Source organism: Sciurus carolinensis, chromosome 1 (assembly GCF_902686445.1).
Source record: "Sciurus carolinensis chromosome 1, mSciCar1.2, whole genome shotgun sequence".
In the NCBI taxonomy this organism is placed as follows: Eukaryota; Metazoa; Chordata; class Mammalia; order Rodentia; family Sciuridae; genus Sciurus; species Sciurus carolinensis.
The window spans coordinates 109,910,855-109,928,151 of NC_062213.1; the positions used below are offsets into that span (position 1 = coordinate 109,910,855).

The 17,297-nt window shown below is 44.7% G+C and overlaps 1 pseudogene; it reads right to left on the bottom strand.

Moving 5' to 3' along the window:
- LOC124990662 (glyceraldehyde-3-phosphate dehydrogenase-like) overlaps positions 1 to 11,651 on the bottom strand; it is a 38,232-nt pseudogene extending 26,581 nt beyond the window's left edge.
- Between the last annotated feature and the right edge of the window lie 5,646 nt (positions 11,652 to 17,297).

The following is a 17,297-nucleotide window of genomic DNA, read 5'->3' on the forward strand; positions in this document are numbered from 1 at the left end:
GAAGGGGATTCAAAGACTTCATGGGTATAATGGTGTGCACCTGTAATCCCAGCAACGTGGGAGGCTGAGGCAGGAGGATTGCAAGTTCAAAATCAGACTTAGGCAACTCACTGATATCCTGTCTCGAAACAAAAAATAATTTTAAGAAAGGGCTGAGGATGTAGTTCAGTGGTAGATTGCTTGCCTATCATTCATGAGGCACTAGGTATGATCCATAGTACGGGGGGCAGGGGCAGGAAGTGACTGGTCAATTTCTTTTTTAGACAAAAAAGAAATTAGTCAATCACTGTCAGCTCCTGTAGGGAAAGTTTTGCTCCTTCTCCTTCTACAGGACTTAGTATACAGTAAATGTTAATAAGAAGTTAATAGTGGAAGTAAACAGGGGAAACAAGGGCATGGCTTTCGACCTCTCTGGTGACCCAAGATGGCTCATCTGAAGGATCCTTCCCAAGTACTGTTTGGGCTTTTAACCTCTTTGACCTCAGTTTCTTCAACTAAGATTCAGAAACTGGCTAAGACCTGTAGATGGCTAACATCCTTTTAGTGTTAATAATTAGTGACTCTCTCCTCTTGCTGATATTGACGTTCCTTTCCCTTAAAAAATAACTTTAAAAGATAAAATTCCAACTCTTCAGGCCTATCCCTTCCCTCCAATGTGAGCAGAGGAAACGAATGTTTGAGGCACAGAGAATCTAAAGGGCTTGTGAGCTGCAGGGCTATGTCTGGTTTGCCATAAATGGAGCGGTGTTTGGAGTGTTGCTTTTGCCATGTCTCCTGGACTTAAATGGAACTAAATTCTCTTGCAAAGATGGAGAGGAGAGGAGGGGGTGCCTGGGCTGGGAGCTGGCTGCTAGTCTGTGTACTGGAGGTCCAAGTTCAGATATGCTTGCAGGAAAGCTTCAGTTCAGTTTTCTGTACTCACACAATGAAGCCGTTGTGTCCAGAGGCTGGGAGAAGGCAGCTGGATTTCTTGAACTCAGTGGCCAGCATCTTTTTGATTCCATTTTGATTCTTCTCTGTTGGAGACATAACCCATAGGACATGTGTATTTCTACCTGTCAGTCATGCTTAAACCCTAGGAAACAAGCAGCATATCATGAATAGGAGTTGAAAGCGCCATTAGCACATAGCCTTGGAGAGTTGCTGAGCAATACGTGAATAAAGGCTTTGGGTAAAACAGGAATAATTAAATACTTTCCCCTCCCTTTAAACATTTGCTCTGTCTTTGATTGACCATTTTAGGTGGGTAAGTTCCTGGACTGCTATGTCCTCTTGCTGTGTTAGCTTAATTTTGTAAACTACCCCTCCAGGAATGTGCTGAATAACTGCCCATCTGATTGCAAAAAAGTCCAGAGGGATTTCTGTGCCTACTGCTTACAAGATCTAATCAGATGGTTTCTGAAATGGCTCTGACCCTCTCTTTGGGAACAGTTTCTAGAGTGATACATTTTTCTTCCCATAAGCCTCTTGGTGGGTGATAATTGTTGTTATTGTTGTTGTCTTTCCAATTACTTTTTTTTGGTGGGGGGGATACCAGGGATTGAACTCAGGGGCACTTAATCACTGAGCCACATCCCCCGTCCTTTTTTATTTTTAATTTTCAGACAGGGTCTCGCTAAGTTGCTTAGGGCCTTGATAAGTTGCTGAGGCTGGCTTTGAACTTGTGATACTCCTGCCTCAGCCTCTGGAGACACTGGGATTACAGACATGTGTCACCGTGCCTCCCTGAAATTACTTTTTAAACAGTGAAGCTTAAGCAAGTTGGCACAAAAAGAAACTGGGGTTTGGAGGTGGGGACAGGGTGGATGTACTTAGATACAATGATAACAACAGTTAACATTTATTTGTGACTCTGACTAGGCACTATTAGAGGTACTTTATGAATTTAATTCATTTAATCTTTGGTGTGACTCTTAAGTATTATTATCTTCATTACCTTAAAGATGCAGAAACTGAAGGCACAAAGAAGTTAAGTCATGAAACTGATAGGTGGTTGGACCTGGTACTTATAATCAGATATGAATTTCCTCTGAGCAGAGTATCCCTCTAACTTTCAGGCCTCTGGGTTTCCTGACAGCTATGTTGTGGTTTAGTTTTGAATATAGTTTTTAACTCTTCATTGACTTTGAACTTTTATTCTGCAGCATAAGTAGAAAGTCATGGGAGAGAAAATCGGGGTGAAGAGTAAGGGAAGAATCCATGACAGCGTTTCCACACTCACACACAGGCACACACCCCACGCATGTGCACACACGCCCACACCCACACCCACAATCTGGTCTCTTGATTCCATATTCACATCATTCATGTGCTCCCAGAGGCTCCTTTTCTGCCAGGTTATACATAGATCTTCTCTGGGGGATCAGTTCTCCCCACTCCAGGTCATGGGAAGGGGCAGGAAGGCAAAGACTTCCTTTCGAAGGCCATCACCATGTTTGGAGAGGAACACACGAAAATCGATCAATAAGAATAGCAACTGTAAATCCAAATGGTGCAACCAACAGCTCTCAGAGCACAGAAGGAAACCAGTCCTGTGCTTTAGGAGCTCGGTGCTGAGAAAAGCAAACACCAATTCTGATGTGTTATCCCGACGTGTGCCTAAAACCCAGCGCCTCAAAATCATCGCCTTGGGACATATTTTGTGATGTGCTGTCATGACAGACTTTCTCCAGTTCTGAAAATTCAAAAATAGCTCCAGCTTTTACAATCATACCGTGATTGAATGTCATGTTGTCATTGTAATTAATAAGGTTATATTAATATTGAAAGATACCTGTGGTATGTTTAGTAGGTAATTTAAACTTGAAGAATAGCATTTATGGTATGATTTTATTTGTGTAACAAAGAGAAAAATACATAATAAAATGCACATCATTGCCATCATCACCTATATAGTGCTTATTATATGCCAGGCATTGTTCTGAGCGATTTAATTTTATTAACTTATTAATCTTCAGGACAATGCTATGAAGTAGATACTAATATCTTAATTTTGCATGAAGAAATCAAAGTATGGCTAGGTGCTGTGGCATGTGCCTGAAGTCTCAGTTACTTGAGAGGCTGAGGTGGGAGAATTGATTGAGTCTAGGAGTTTGAGACCAAAACTCAAAAAAAAAAAAAATTTATAGAGAAGTTAAGTAACTTGCTTAAGGTTACCCAACTAGTAAATGGCTAACTCAGAATTCCATCCAGGTACCCTGATTCTCAAGTGTCTACTATTAGCTAATATGCTAGACTATAAATGATGTGTAAGCATTGAACAATTCTGGATAGGTCCACAACAAACTGCTAAGAATGGTTAGCTAGAAGGTGTTGAAATGGTGGGTGGGATAAAGGACAGGAAGGGGTGTTTTATTTTTATAATATATACTTTTATACTTTGGGGCATTATTCTTAAACTATTTAATTGTTCACAATTTTAACAAAGCATTAAGGGATACAGACTGGAATCTGTGGGGATCCAAGAGATTGTTTCTAGTGGGAGAGGAGGGGAACTGGGTTGGGTTTATGAGTGGAAAAGAAAGGATAGGAGAGAAATTAGAAAAGAGGGAGAATGGGCTAGACAGAAGAGGAGGCAGAAAAGAAGGGAAAAGAATTAAAAATGTGTGTCCGGGTATGGTAAGGAATTTGGATATTTAACACAGCTCTTTTTTTTTTTTTTTTTTTTTTTCTTCGTGGTGCTGGGGATTGAACCCAGGGCCTTGGCATGCGAGGCAAACACTCTACCAACTGAGCTATATCCCCAGCCCTTAATACAGCTTTAATGATCCACATTTCAATATAAAGTCTCAGTGGAGGGAGACAAAACTGTGTTCTCCAGGTACAGAAATGAAGAATTTTGTAGTTAACCAGTAATTGTAATCCTTTTGCGGGATGGTCAGAGGGTCCTGGGGAGAATTCCAGCCATAGCAGGCTTGGCTCTATCCTGAGACCAGGTATTCTGTTTTGGAGGGAAGGTTGCTGTTTTAACGCAGCAGTGAGCTCTCTGTCTCTGAAAAGGCAAATTCAGATGAATCCTCTCCTCCGCAGAGCATTGTGAATAAACCAGGTTGCCCACAACTGTTCTGACCCACAAGGGCAGGGATCACGCTTGAGCCATTTGGACACCTTGCTGGCCTGCTGACAGGCCTCCCAGTCGGCCCCATCCTGGCGGATCCCAGGAGCTCTGCTCTCAGTTCATCCACCTTCGCCCTTGAACTAGCCGAGGTTTCTGGAGGAAGGAGCATGCTATTTCCTTTAATATCAGGACAGGGCAACAATTAGCCCTGAATGGTGTGCCAAGGCCACCTTCATCCTGATGAGCTCTTGTGGGGCACTGTTGTAGGAGACGCTGAGTCTGGAAAAGGTGGCCTTGAAAGGAGGGCAGGTATAAGAACAGCCATCCCCACTTAGAGTACTTCTGACAATTTTGGTTTTATGAAGTACAGACGAGATTTTCCTAGACTTGGAAATGGTTTATCTGGTCAAATAAAAAGATGCCACCTTTAGATGTCCTTCCTGCAGTCACCCTTTCCTCTCCATGTGACTACTCTGATGGTGATCATAACTGTTTGTTGAGTGAATATTATGTGCCAGGAATCATATTACACCATTTAATAAATGGAATCAGAAAGGTCAAGAGTCTTCTCTGGGGCCACCTGTTTGTGGCTTTCAGGGAATCTGAACCCTGGTCTGTTCAGTTCCACACCTGGTAAATTTATACAGTATGTTAGATTACCTTTTCAAATGCACATAGGAACTATTTTCTAACCAAGTAGCTCCCTAAAAAATAGGTGAATAGAGTTATAACATAACAGACTTGCATCTTGTAGGACCTAATGTCTCAGATTCTTCTTACCTTACCAGGTATGAATGGCATTTGCACATGTGACTTTGAAACTATATTTACTCAGTTACTAAATATCAAGAGGTGCTAGAAGAGTTATTATGTCCTCAGAGTTTCTCATTTGTGCCTAAGATATAATTCTAGCACTAAGAAGGATTTGCTCTGATTGGGTTCAGAGATCTGAAGAACAAGTCAAGCAGATCCATCCTCTCTACCACTCCAAGATCAATGGCTGGCTCTCTGAGCTCATCACCACCCAAAAGGAAGGTACAGTGAAAGAATGACCGACGATTAGTCAGGGTTGATCAGCATTTGAGAACTGGTGCTCTGCTGATGCCATCTCCTCCTGGTAAAGGTGGTCTGTGTAATTGTTATGGCTCTGCTCCATTTCTCATTGTTCTTTTGTACATGATCTTAATTATTTAAACTACTTGAACTTAAGCCCAGTCTTTGCATAAATACTGAGCCCCTGTTATGGTTTGGATGTGAGGTGTCCCACAAAAAATCACATGTGAGACAATGCAAGAAGGTTCAGAAGAGAAATGATGGGGTTGTAAGAGTCTTAACCCAATTAGTGAATTAATCCCCTGATAGGTATTAACTGAGTGGTAACTGAAGTGGGAGGGTGTGACTGGAGGCAGTGGGTCATTGGGGGTGTGGCTTTGGGGTACATATTTGCAGCTGGCAAGTGGAGACCTCTCTCACTGCTTCTGATCACCATTGTGAGCTGCTTGCCTCTTCTCTCACGATGTCAAGCCTCACCTCCAGCCTCAAGGAATGGAGTCAGCCTTCTGTGGACTAAGACCTCTGAAACTACGTGCCCCTGAGTCAACCTTTTCTCCTCTACGCTTGTGCTGGGCGGGTCCTTTAGTCACAGCAGCAAGAAAACTGACTAAAACAGTTTCCTAAAAAGATAAAGTTAGAGTTCTGTAAGAGAAGTGGTTTTCTAATGCTGGTTGAATCTTTGCCTGGATAGAAATTTTACTATTCATGGAAGTGTGTCATTGAAGACAGTGTTTGAGCATACCTCCATAACCCACAAAAAACTACAGTGTAGACTTACGCTACTGCCCAAGATGGCCTACGAAGAACCGGGTCTACTTTCCTGCCTGAGATAAGTAATGTGGGGGGCAATATTCAACACAGCAATGTTCCGACACTAATTTTATCAGGCAGGTCATGGACGTGGTCCCTAAGAGAGGAAAAACAGATGAAGCAAGCCCAACAATTAGCCCAGCCTACTTCTGGGAGAGTTCCCCTTAGCAGCACACGGTAGAAAGGCAGGCAGAGAGCAGTCAGGGACATGGACATGGGAGTCGACTCCAGAGAGGCCAAGAGTACCAGAGCTCTCAGCACAGAGCTCGCGAGAGCTGCACCCAGAGAGAGCGAGCCCTGGGGGCCTGAAGGAGGTGTCTCAAGTCTTCAGCTGGTTGTGGGTCAGCACGTGCCTGGGAGGGAACTCCTCCGAGCTTGAGAAAGAATCGCCCAAAGGATCAGACTGTTCATGTTCCTCCCAGGCACAGCAGAGGACTTAGAAAGATATTTCATCGGTTGGAGTACAGAAATTAGCCCAAGACTGAAGGTGGCTCTGGTCTTACCTAACCACTTTAAAGACAAGCCCGGAAAGGAGAAAACTTTCCAAGTAACTTAACTGTGCTCTGGAACACACTTGAGAATATTTATGGGGATATAAAAATATTTAGCACTGACAATATAAAACCCACATGTCTGGTATCCAATTAAAAAGCTACCTTGAGCCTGTAATCTCAGCTACTTTGGAGGGTGAGACAAGAGGATTGAAAGTTTGAGGCCAGTCTGGGCAATTTAGCAACACCCTGTCTCAAACTTTTAAAAAAGGGCTGAGGATGTAGCTTATTTGATAGAGCTCTTATCTAGCATGTACAGTGCCCTGTACTGATAAAAAAAAGTCTAGCCCATATAATTACGATAATGCTGGATAATGATGATAAATGACTATGTTACTGTCTTATGTATTTATATTTTATTATTATTTTAGACAATACTTCATCTACTTATTTTTTTAAGAAGTTTACTGTTAAACACCTGGTCATGTTACACTGGCAGCAATCTGAAATGTCTTGAGTTTACCATGTCTCTTGACTGAATCCAGGTCATGTAGAGTAACTGACTGACCTATACCATACCATCTAGTTTTGTATAAGTATTCTCTATGAAGTTCACACAGCAAGGAAGAAACTGCCTAACAGATACCCTTTGTTAATCAATGCCTGGCTGCATATGCAATTTAAATGAGATGCTACCATATAAACTTCTAGAATGACTAAAATGGAACTGACCATTCTAGGCATTGGTGAGGATCTATGGGAGCAATTGAAATTTTCATACATTACTGAGGGGAATGTAAACTGTTAGTCACTTTACACTTCGATTTGGAAGTTTCTTAAGGCATTAAACATACAGCTACCACAAAATCCAGTCATTCCATAGCCAGGTATTTACCAAGAAAACATACGTCCAAGGAACAACATGAACAATGTTTATGACAAGTATATTTTATGTTTATGACAACTGTATTTGTAATAGCCCCAAAGTGGAAACAACCAAGATGTTCATCCACGGGTGAATGCCTAGCAAATGTGATAGATGCATGTGATGGGATCTTGCTGTCCAATAACAATGAACATGGATGCACACATGGCATGAGTGAACCTCAAAAATTATGGAGTGAAAGAAACCAGATGAAAGAGAGTACATATTTATGGTATGACTCTATTTATGTAAGTTTCTAGAAAGTGCAAACTGGCATATATAGTGACAAACAGTAGATCAGGAGTTAAGAGGTAGACTGGGGAGGAGAGGGAAGAAGGGATTATCAAGGGGTACAAGGAGACTTTGGGGAGCCACGGACATGTTTATTATGTTGATTGCAGTGATGGTTGCACCGGTGTCATTCATATGCCAAAATGTCAAATTGTGCGCTTTATGTGCCATTTATTGCATGTTAATTTTACGTCAATAAAGGTGTAGAGCAAGAAAATTCACACTTATAATCAAAACAAAAATAACTACTGGGTGCAATGGAATTCATTTTATTCCACTTCACTTAATTGAAAATATACCCTGGTCATGATCCACTAGGTTGAGTTCACAATTCACTAATGGGTTGATATCTGCAGTTTGAACACACAGCTCTAACATGTATTTCGAAAACAAAAGATTTGCATCCCAGTCTCTTAATTACATTGACAAGCCCCGGTGAGGCAGTTTCTGTCTTTACCATTGAACTTCATCTCCTTCTGTTCGAATAGTTGACAAATTATAGAGCTTTAACATATGCAGAAGTCCTGATCTTTTAAATTCTTGGAGATGGAGACTCACTCTTTTGTCCACACCCTCCTGCTGACTTGTTTGGGAGATTGTTGATTTTGTCATTTCACAATGAAAATTCTTCTGTGGTGACTCTAGTCAGGAGGAACGCCATGGGGGTTGTCAGGAACCACCAATATGGTAGCTACCTGACTGCTGACTGCAGTTACTAAGGTAACCATGGCCTTTGGACTTAACTAACCTGGGAGCTGCTGCTATTAGCTGCATTTTCCCCATAAAGGAAAGCATGCTAGCTCTGGCAGTGAACCCATCTTTGAAATAACTTCTTAGTTTTCCTGGATAAGAATTTACTTTCAGTTTTTATTGTTGAGGGGTTTTTTGTTTGTTTTTGTTTTGTTTTGTTTTGTTTTTGGTAGTGGGGATTGAACCCAGGGGCACTTAACCACTGAGCCACATCCCCAGCCCTTTTTATACTTTATTTAGAGACAGAGTCCCACTGAGTTGTAGGAATTCACTAAGTTGCTGAGGTTGGCTTTGAACTCACAAGCCTCCTGCCTCAGCCTCTGGAGCCACTAGGATTACAATGTTCCATTTATCACTGTACATGCTCTTAGCTCCTGAGCATGATACAGTGATGAATATTTTGGCCCTGGTGTTAGGTAAACCTTGGTTTACATTGTTTCTTGTCAACCTTGTGACCTTGGGAAAGTTGCTTAACCTCTCTGAAATTTAGACTTCTTATTTAGGGCAGCAGTTCTAGACTGGGAATGATTTTGCTCCCTGGGGAACATTTGGTACTCTCTGGAGACATTTTTTATTGTACTGATTTGGGGGTGAGGGTTGTTATTGGTATGTAGTGGGGAGAAGCATGAATGCTGCTGAACACTCTATAGTGCACAAACAACCCCCTCAGGACAAAGAACATCCAATCCTGCTGGGCATGGTGGCATTCCACTGTAATCCCAACAATTTGGGAGACTGAGGCAGGAGAATCACAAGTTCAAAGTCAGCCTCAGCAATTTAGCAAGACCCTGAACAACTCAGTGAGACCCTGTCTCAAAATAAAATGGGTACAATAAGGATACCTGTCTCTCAGGGATGTGTTCAGACACAAAGGACCATTCTGTACAGCATAGCAGGTCCTCAATATTTGCAGTTATTACAGGGGAAGTAGTTATGCTATAACCGCTCTGTGGAATGCTCGTTTTAATAAGAAGCTATGAAGTTTTTGATGTGGAGTAAGAAGGGGAACACAAATCAAGCAGAAACAGGTAATTCACACAGCAATAGAGAGTACATCAAGCTGCTGAGGACTGGCTAAGAGTTCCTGGTCATGTGTTTGTAAATATCATCTCATGGACTCCTCCCCACATCTCTTTGAGGTGGTTTTTATTAACCTACTTTGGTCTCATTTTACAGATTTAGAAATAGGCTCACAGCAGCTCAAATAACTTGCTTTGGCTATACAGCCAGTAAGGGGCACAGTTGAGGTTTCAGAGCCTGGTGACTCCAGTCTGTGTTCTCATGGCTAAAATTCAGAAACTCAGGGCAAATTCCCAAAGTACAAAACATTCAGTGATTTGGGAGTTTTCTATGTTTAAGGAAGGGAAGACAATTTTAAAACCAAGCCTTTGTGTCTTGACTGGACAAACAGCCTAGGGTAGGTGGAAGTGAGCCCAGGGGTGCAGGATGAACAGACAGGGGAGGTCCTCGCTATGTTCTAATGACAGCTGCTGTGCATGGCAGCACAAGGCCACTCACAACAGTTCTGGGTGATTTCTGAGGCTTGGTGGCCTCAGAGAAAGGAGGTAGGCTCAGGATCACCAGGAGGAGAGATCTTTTAGAAAGTTCCTGTGATGCCCCTCCCCCATGAGGCTATTTGTGTGTGTGTGCGCCTGCACGCACAAGGGTGTGGATGGTAAGATGGGACCATAATAGCCTGGGACCCAGGAGCCAAAAGAACCAGGAAAAGGTCCTAGGTTGATGGTGTCACCTTCCTCTAAACAAACAGTTCTGTTTAGACAAGGGTGGAAATGGTGCCCGAAATAGCCAGGAGGCCTGAACCAACCCAAGAGAGCTAAGTGAAGAGGTTGCGTTCACAGGGGCTTAGGCCTGGGGCTGCCGAGTGCATCTCTGATTTTCCTGAGGGTCCCTTCACTCCAGCAGGCGTCAGAGGGTGTCACTCAGCACTCACACTTGGACCTCCCCAGCTGCCTGCCTGCCTCCATCAACCCTGGACTCTTGCATCCATCGGTTTTGCTGCTTGTTGCACAGAATTATGGGGTTTTGAGGCCCTCTTGGGACCCATGGGCCCCACTCAGCCAGCAGAAGCTGCAAAAGAACTGCAAGGCCCCAGAGTCACTGTGTGCCCTGTGTGTTCTGTGGCAGACTCTGTTCTTCCCGGGCAGAAATGCTCGTGCAAGTTCATTTACCCGGTTGTTTAAATATAGGAAAGGAAACAGATGCCGGCCGGGGCGGAAGTCTCTGAGGAGAGCAGGCTTTGGGCAGTGGCTTGCCTAGGCTGATAAGAGCAAGGGGTGGGCTCCAAGTGCAGCTCCTGCTGATTTGCCTTGGGGCCTTTCTGACATTGTCCTGAGCCATCACCAGCAGAACTTGGCGGCTCCTCAAGCTCCTCCTCATGATTGACATGAAGGGGGTTATTTTTAAGTTGATCTTTGTGACTTCCTTTTGGCTCCCATCCTGCTCCCCTTTCTCAAATGCCCTGAGAGCAGCTTCCTTCGTAGGCCAGCTCCAGCAGAGGTGCAGCATGCCCAGCCCTGGGGGGTGGGGTTCGGGGAATGGGGCAAGAACTGCCTGCATGTGGACAGTGGCACGAATGAGGAGAGTCAAGGGTACTGTTCTGACAGGTAGAGCTCAAACTCTATGATATCATGACAGGACTGTGCAGAGAACTCCCAGTCTGAGGCCCAGGTCCTGGCCTCAGAGTTGGGAGACAGCCAGACCAGTCACTCAGGAATCATGTAGGGCAACTTGCAGCATCAAGATTAATGGTGGAATGCCACTGTGGCGTCACCCAGCCAACCCTCCAGGGAGCTCCCCTTTCTGGACTCAGACTATGCTGATTCCTGTGCTCTGTGGGGACACCCTCCCTCTGGCGTCCTTTGGTTGGCGGAGTTCCGGGGGAGCATGTCCGGCCCGGTACACCACCAGCATCCTCAAATTGTGTGGCCAGATGAATCACAGTGACGGTCCCACCCCCTCCACCCACCTCAGTAGAGCAGGGGAGATGAGCTGACGCCACTGTGACTTCTGGGACTGCCCAGGCCACAAGCTCCTGTTCAGAGGCTTCCTCCGTGCTCTCTCGGCCTTCGGTTCTCAGCCCACAGGGAGTGTCCCAAGTGCAGCTGGAGGCAACAACTGCCTGGGACAGCCAGTGCCCATGGCCTCTGGTGTTAGGGACAGTTAGCTCCTGGCAGAGACCTCCTCCTTTGTTATCGCTAGAAGGAGGCTGACAGAGTCCCCACGCTGGGAACAGGAAGCCCTCATTGCTCCCCATCTCCTAGGTCTCTCTCTGGCTCATCAGACAAGCAGGGCTGAGGCCCAGCAGGGTACAGATGAGGAAACTAGTGCTTCCTGTCCAAAGCACAAGGACCCCAGGCTGAGTGCTTAGCAGGTGGGAGTCCTGGTTGAGTGGTCCCTGTGAAACCAGGCAGGAAGAGACCGTCTGTGTCCCCTCCACAGGAACTATCCATGTGATGCTCGGAAAATTCTGGCCAGGTTAGAGTCTGAATCAAGAAGTAGGTTTCGCTCTAGCGATTCCCTCTGTTGGGGAAGAGCTTTCGGCGGCTTTCTGTTGAATTTGAAATTCTAAACTCTCAAGCTATTCATCTGCAGAAATGAGTGAAACCCAGCTCTCAAAGTTGCAGTTGGATTACCAAACTGCTCCAGGCAGGGTAACATGATGGTTGTTAACACGGAGAGACTGCCTGACATCAAGGCTGGTTCTGACCCACCAGCAGTGCAATGTGGGGAAAACTGTTTAGCCTTGCTTAATGTCGACTTCCTTACCTGCAAAAGCAGATGTGATGAAAACGATAGGCTGTATCATACGCCTGTGCCAAGGATCAAGGGAGAGTCCACGGTAGATTAGATGATGTGCCAGCATTGTGCCAGGCCCAGAGAGCCAGGAGAGTTACTCTTATTGGAATGTCCTTAGCATGTCCCTAGCAAAGGAATGTCCCTAGCATGGCTCCTGACTTTGAGGGAGGCATGACTCATCTTAGCACGACTTTAAGGAAGGTAGCCTAGTAAATTACGTTTGTGTGCATGCACTCTCCTTCTGCACACACTTACACATGGGGAAGGGCTGGTGCTGGGCACGAGTTCACCCTTTACATCTGTTTCTCTTTGAACCTTTATTGTCACCTATGAAAAGGAGAGTTGGACTTCATTTTCTAAGATCTATTTTCAGTTTTATGAAACACATGGTTTCACATCTAAAATGATATTTACTTATTTTTTTATTTTGGTATTGGGGATTGGACCCAGGGCCTCGTGGATGCTAGGCAAGCCCTCTACCACTGAGCTATATCCTCTGCTCTCCTTTTTTATTTTTTATTTTGAGAAAGGATCTCACCAAATTGTGATCCTCTTGTCTCAGCCTCCCAAGTTGCTGGGATTACATGCACCATAGCACCTAGCTAAAAGGATATCTATAAAAAGAATTGCATGGCTCCTTTCATTTGGTCAACACATAGTAAAGAGTTAATTTTCAGCAAGTAAGAGGAGGGGAGGGTTGTGAGGACCTGCCCTGTTGCTAGTTGCTGATTTCTGATGCGACTTCACCCTGTGCTGCCCTCCCTGGGGTGCTCCGACATTCCTCCCCCCGACCCTCCCAGCAGCTCCCCTGCAGCACCCGCCCCCCACCCCAGTGGCAGCTACCCTTGCCTTTCTGCAGATGTTTCCAGTTGCAGACTGTATGGAGTTCACGTTGGTCACTTGTTCCATTTGCTCAGAAACAACAGCCAGCATTATTGGCAGGAAATGGAGAGAGCGTCAACTCCAGGATGACACAAAAAGCCCTAGTCATGGGCACTGGTAGGGTGGAGGTGGGAGCTGGGAGGGCGCATAGGCTGGACCATCTTTGGGGACCTAGAGTTCTGTTGCCCTCCCAGAAGTCACAGTCACTGAAGCAGTGTCTGTCTAGATTACCTCAGGGAATGACCAGAGTAGGCCAGTTGAGTCATCCTGGAGGGACAAGGTCGAAATGAGATATTATCTTGGAGGCCTAGGAGTGATTGGAGAGCCTGGTTTCATGTCTCAGCCCTGAGGCTAACCTCTCGACTGAGGGCAAATTCTAGTCCCCTTTGAAATTAGGAACAATCCCAGGGTTAATGAAAGATTAGAGGATGTTTGTTATTTAGGGTCAAGAGCAAATATGAATATATATATAATGCAAATTAAATTACAGGCCACATATGCCCTGTGTCTGTCATGCAGCTGTTTTGGCAGGACTTGGCTGTAATATATCCCTGTTATTCAGTAACCTTCATACCCTGCACAGGAGGTGGCCCCTCTACAGCAGTGAATAGTGCTGAGTGATCTGCCAGGCCTTTCAGAATGAATGACATGTGAGAAACGGAAACTATGATTATTGCTCTAATAATCTGACTCTTGAGATCCAGCCCTGGGAGGTTCATCTGCAGCGACTGAAGGGGGCCCACGCAGCCCTTGAGAGTCAGTGGCATAGCAGTCTATGTGCTTGGAAACGGCAGTGTCAGCCCCAGTGTGCCTCTCCACCAGACTCACAAAGGAGATGGAGGAGGGGATGCTGGAGAGTCAACGCAGCAGGACTTGTCATGCTGACAAGCCACTGACTTCCTGGCAAGTGTGGAGGAGAGAGGAAGACATCACTGCCTCCCCACGACCTCATTTGGACACATCCTGTATCTGAAGCCAGGTGCACTCTGGGAGAGCTAAAACAGTAAAAGAACCCTCCGGTAAAAGACTGAAGAATCAGCCCTGAAGAAACCCTGGGTCTAGAGAACAAGTGCATCATTCTGGGTTCCCAACAAGCCAAGTTCAAGGTTTAGGAAGGGGTGAGTGGAAGGATTTTCCTTTAGTTCAGCATCTGCCAACATCTTTTAAGTGGAGCATTTACTGGGCACTTGAGAGGACCTAATGGTGAACTACAAACCCATGTTCTGGTACCAGTCTGAGATGGTGCTGTGTGGAGAGACAGTATCCTGTGCAGGCTGCAGTTCCCACAGAATTCCCTTCTCATTCACCAAAGGGGAAATGAAAACACAGGGAGATTAAGCAATGTGGTCAAGGTTATTAATTTGGAAGCAGACATCAAAACAAGAAAGATGCATCAGATTCGGTGGCACACACCTGTAACTCCAGCTACTTTGCAGATCAAAGCAGGAAGATTGCAAGTTCAAGGCTGGCCTCAACAACTTGGTGAGACCCTGTCTCAAAATAAAAAATAAAAAGGGCTGGGGGCGGGTAGCTCAGTGGTAGCGCTCCCCTGGATTCAATTCTCAACCGTGCAAAACAAAAACAAAGATGCGGCACGTTCTGAGACACAAGGATGGAGCCTGATAGTAATTTCTCCTCTGGAGTGCATCAGGGTGAGAGCAAAGTGGGACAGGCCTGACACCCAGAGGAAGAGGCACTGCTTGCAGGCTGGGCAGGCTGCACAAGCAGCTGCAAGTGGCTGGCTATAGCTGGACATGTGTTGGCAACAGCTCAAGCAGGGCAGGTCTGGAAAGGCACTGCCAATGCAGGGTAATGCCATTGATTGGAACCCAGACTGCACCCATTAGCATAATGTGTTGGCCGTGACAGCAGACTGGCCAAGGAGCAAGTGCCATGGTGCTGAGGGAAGGACCGTGTACCTGGTTGGTGGGACTCAGGATGTTCAAGCTGGGGATTCAGAGATGGGGACCAGAGTAAGAAAGGAGCTAGCAAAGGGGCTGGTGAGCCAAGAAACCTGGTTGCAGCTTCCAGTTTAGACCTTGAACGAGCCACTCTGCGTGTCCTTTTCCTCTGGTATCCCATCCCCACTCCATATCCCTGGTATCCCCAAAACCTCACTTTAGTGCAGGAGGCATGTCAGGCTAAGCAGCCAACTAAGGTCAGCAGGGGCTCTAGTTTTGACAGAGCATCAATAAGACAAGGGAGCAGAGTGAAGGCTGTAAGAGTTCTAAGGGTGAGACTGTGGCCAGTGAACCTCGTGGGGACCACCTGTCCCCATGGTTCAGATAGATCACAGGGAGGAGAGAAGGAAACAGTCTGGGGTGGGTAAAAATGTGGAAATCATAAACGTTGAACATTCTCCCTGAGGGTCCCTTTAACTAGACCCAAATAGGACACATGATGTTTTCTACTTGTACTGGTTTGGGATTGAAATTAAAAGACACAGAAACATCTTTGTGCAGAGGAAGAGGTCTTTCTATATCCCTCCTGATTCCTCAGTGAGCATAGAGAGATATGGGTAGCATTTATGCAGGTAGGGAGAAGACACGCCTAAGAGTAACACATTATACACATTCAACTACAGTTAATTGCTGGTCTCCTAGGCGCCAGGTACTCGATCAGGCTCTTGATGATCCTTAGGATAAAGGGAGTGAGTGGGAGGTAGATACAAAGATGAACAAGGTATACTTTCTATAGGATTTTACTAGCAAGTGGGAGATGCAGTCATGTAAATGAATAACTCCAAAAAACTGTACAAGTGCTCACGAGAAGGAATGCATAAACTGATGTAGGATCCCATTCCAAGAAGGGAGCTACTAACTCATCCTGGCGGTGACTGTGATCCTCTGTGCATGGGGTGCACGTAAGGAGCAATGACATCTATGTTGGTGAATCAAAACATTCTGCTCTACACGGCACCATCCCTAAGGGAGTATTTCCTAGATATTTCTGGATGTTGCTGGACATTGGTGCCCCAAGTGCTGTATCGAGAACCTTCCTTAAATACTCACTTAAAATGAGGGATATTTCCAGTTCTATCATTTTCCCTCCCTTTTGGCCCACACTGAGAATCTAAAATGTGACTGTGGACCCCTTGTGGGAGACAAAAAATCCTCACCTTCACATCAAGAAGGGGACTGACAAGAACCCCCATGCAACAGACTGGAGCAACCAACCAGCAGACATGTTGGAAATAAATGCTAGTGCTCCTCCTGATGTTAGTTCTAGGTACTTACTAGACGTCTCTCATACTTCCAAAAAGGATGTGGAACTACTCATAATAAAAAAAAGAAAAACAAAAAACAAAAAAACAAAAAAAACCAGGCAAGACACAATCACTAAACACTTGGAGTCAAGGGATGAGACAAGGGTATACAAATTTCCTAGGAAACCTTAGCAAAGCATGGTCACTGATAACCAAGCCCTGCTCTGAACATCCCAGTTTCTCAGGCAAAAATGAATAATTGGGTATGGGGGCGCACTCCTGTAATCCCAGAGACTCAGGAGGCTGAGGAAGGATGGTCCCATGTTCAAGGCCAGCCTGCACAAGTTGGTAGGACCCTGTCTCAAAAAAAAAAATTTTTTTTCTTAAAGAGCATGGGGGTGTACCTCAGTGGTTAGGGCACTCCTGGTTTCAATGCCTGGGACCAGAAAAAAATCTTTATATAAAACTCTTTCACTAACTAGATGAACAAAACAAGCAGCCTTCTTGACTAGATAATTCACTATCAAATGCCAAAAGGGTAGCAGAGGAAATCAGGGGTGAAATTAAAAAATATGTACATGTATGATTACATGAATGGTGTGAATCTACATTGTTCACAACCATAGAAATGAAAATGTTGTACCCTATTTGTGTAAAATGAATCAAAATGCAGTCTGTAAAAATAAAAATAAAAAAATATTAAAAAAAATATTTAGAAGTAGATGAGAACAGAGATACAACATATCAAAATCTCTGCAACACTATGAAGGTAGTTCTCAGAGGATTTCAAGACCCTAGAAAAAAGAACAACACCAAAATCAATAGAAGAGAGGAAATAATTAAAATCAGCACCAAAATCAGTGAAATTGAGATTAAAAAAAACAATTCAAAAAATCAACAAGGGCTGGGGATGTAGCTCAGTGGTAGAGCACTTGCCTAGCATGTGTGAGGCACCGGGTTCGATTCTCAGCATCATATAAAAATAAATAAATAAAATAAAGGCATTGTGTCCATTTA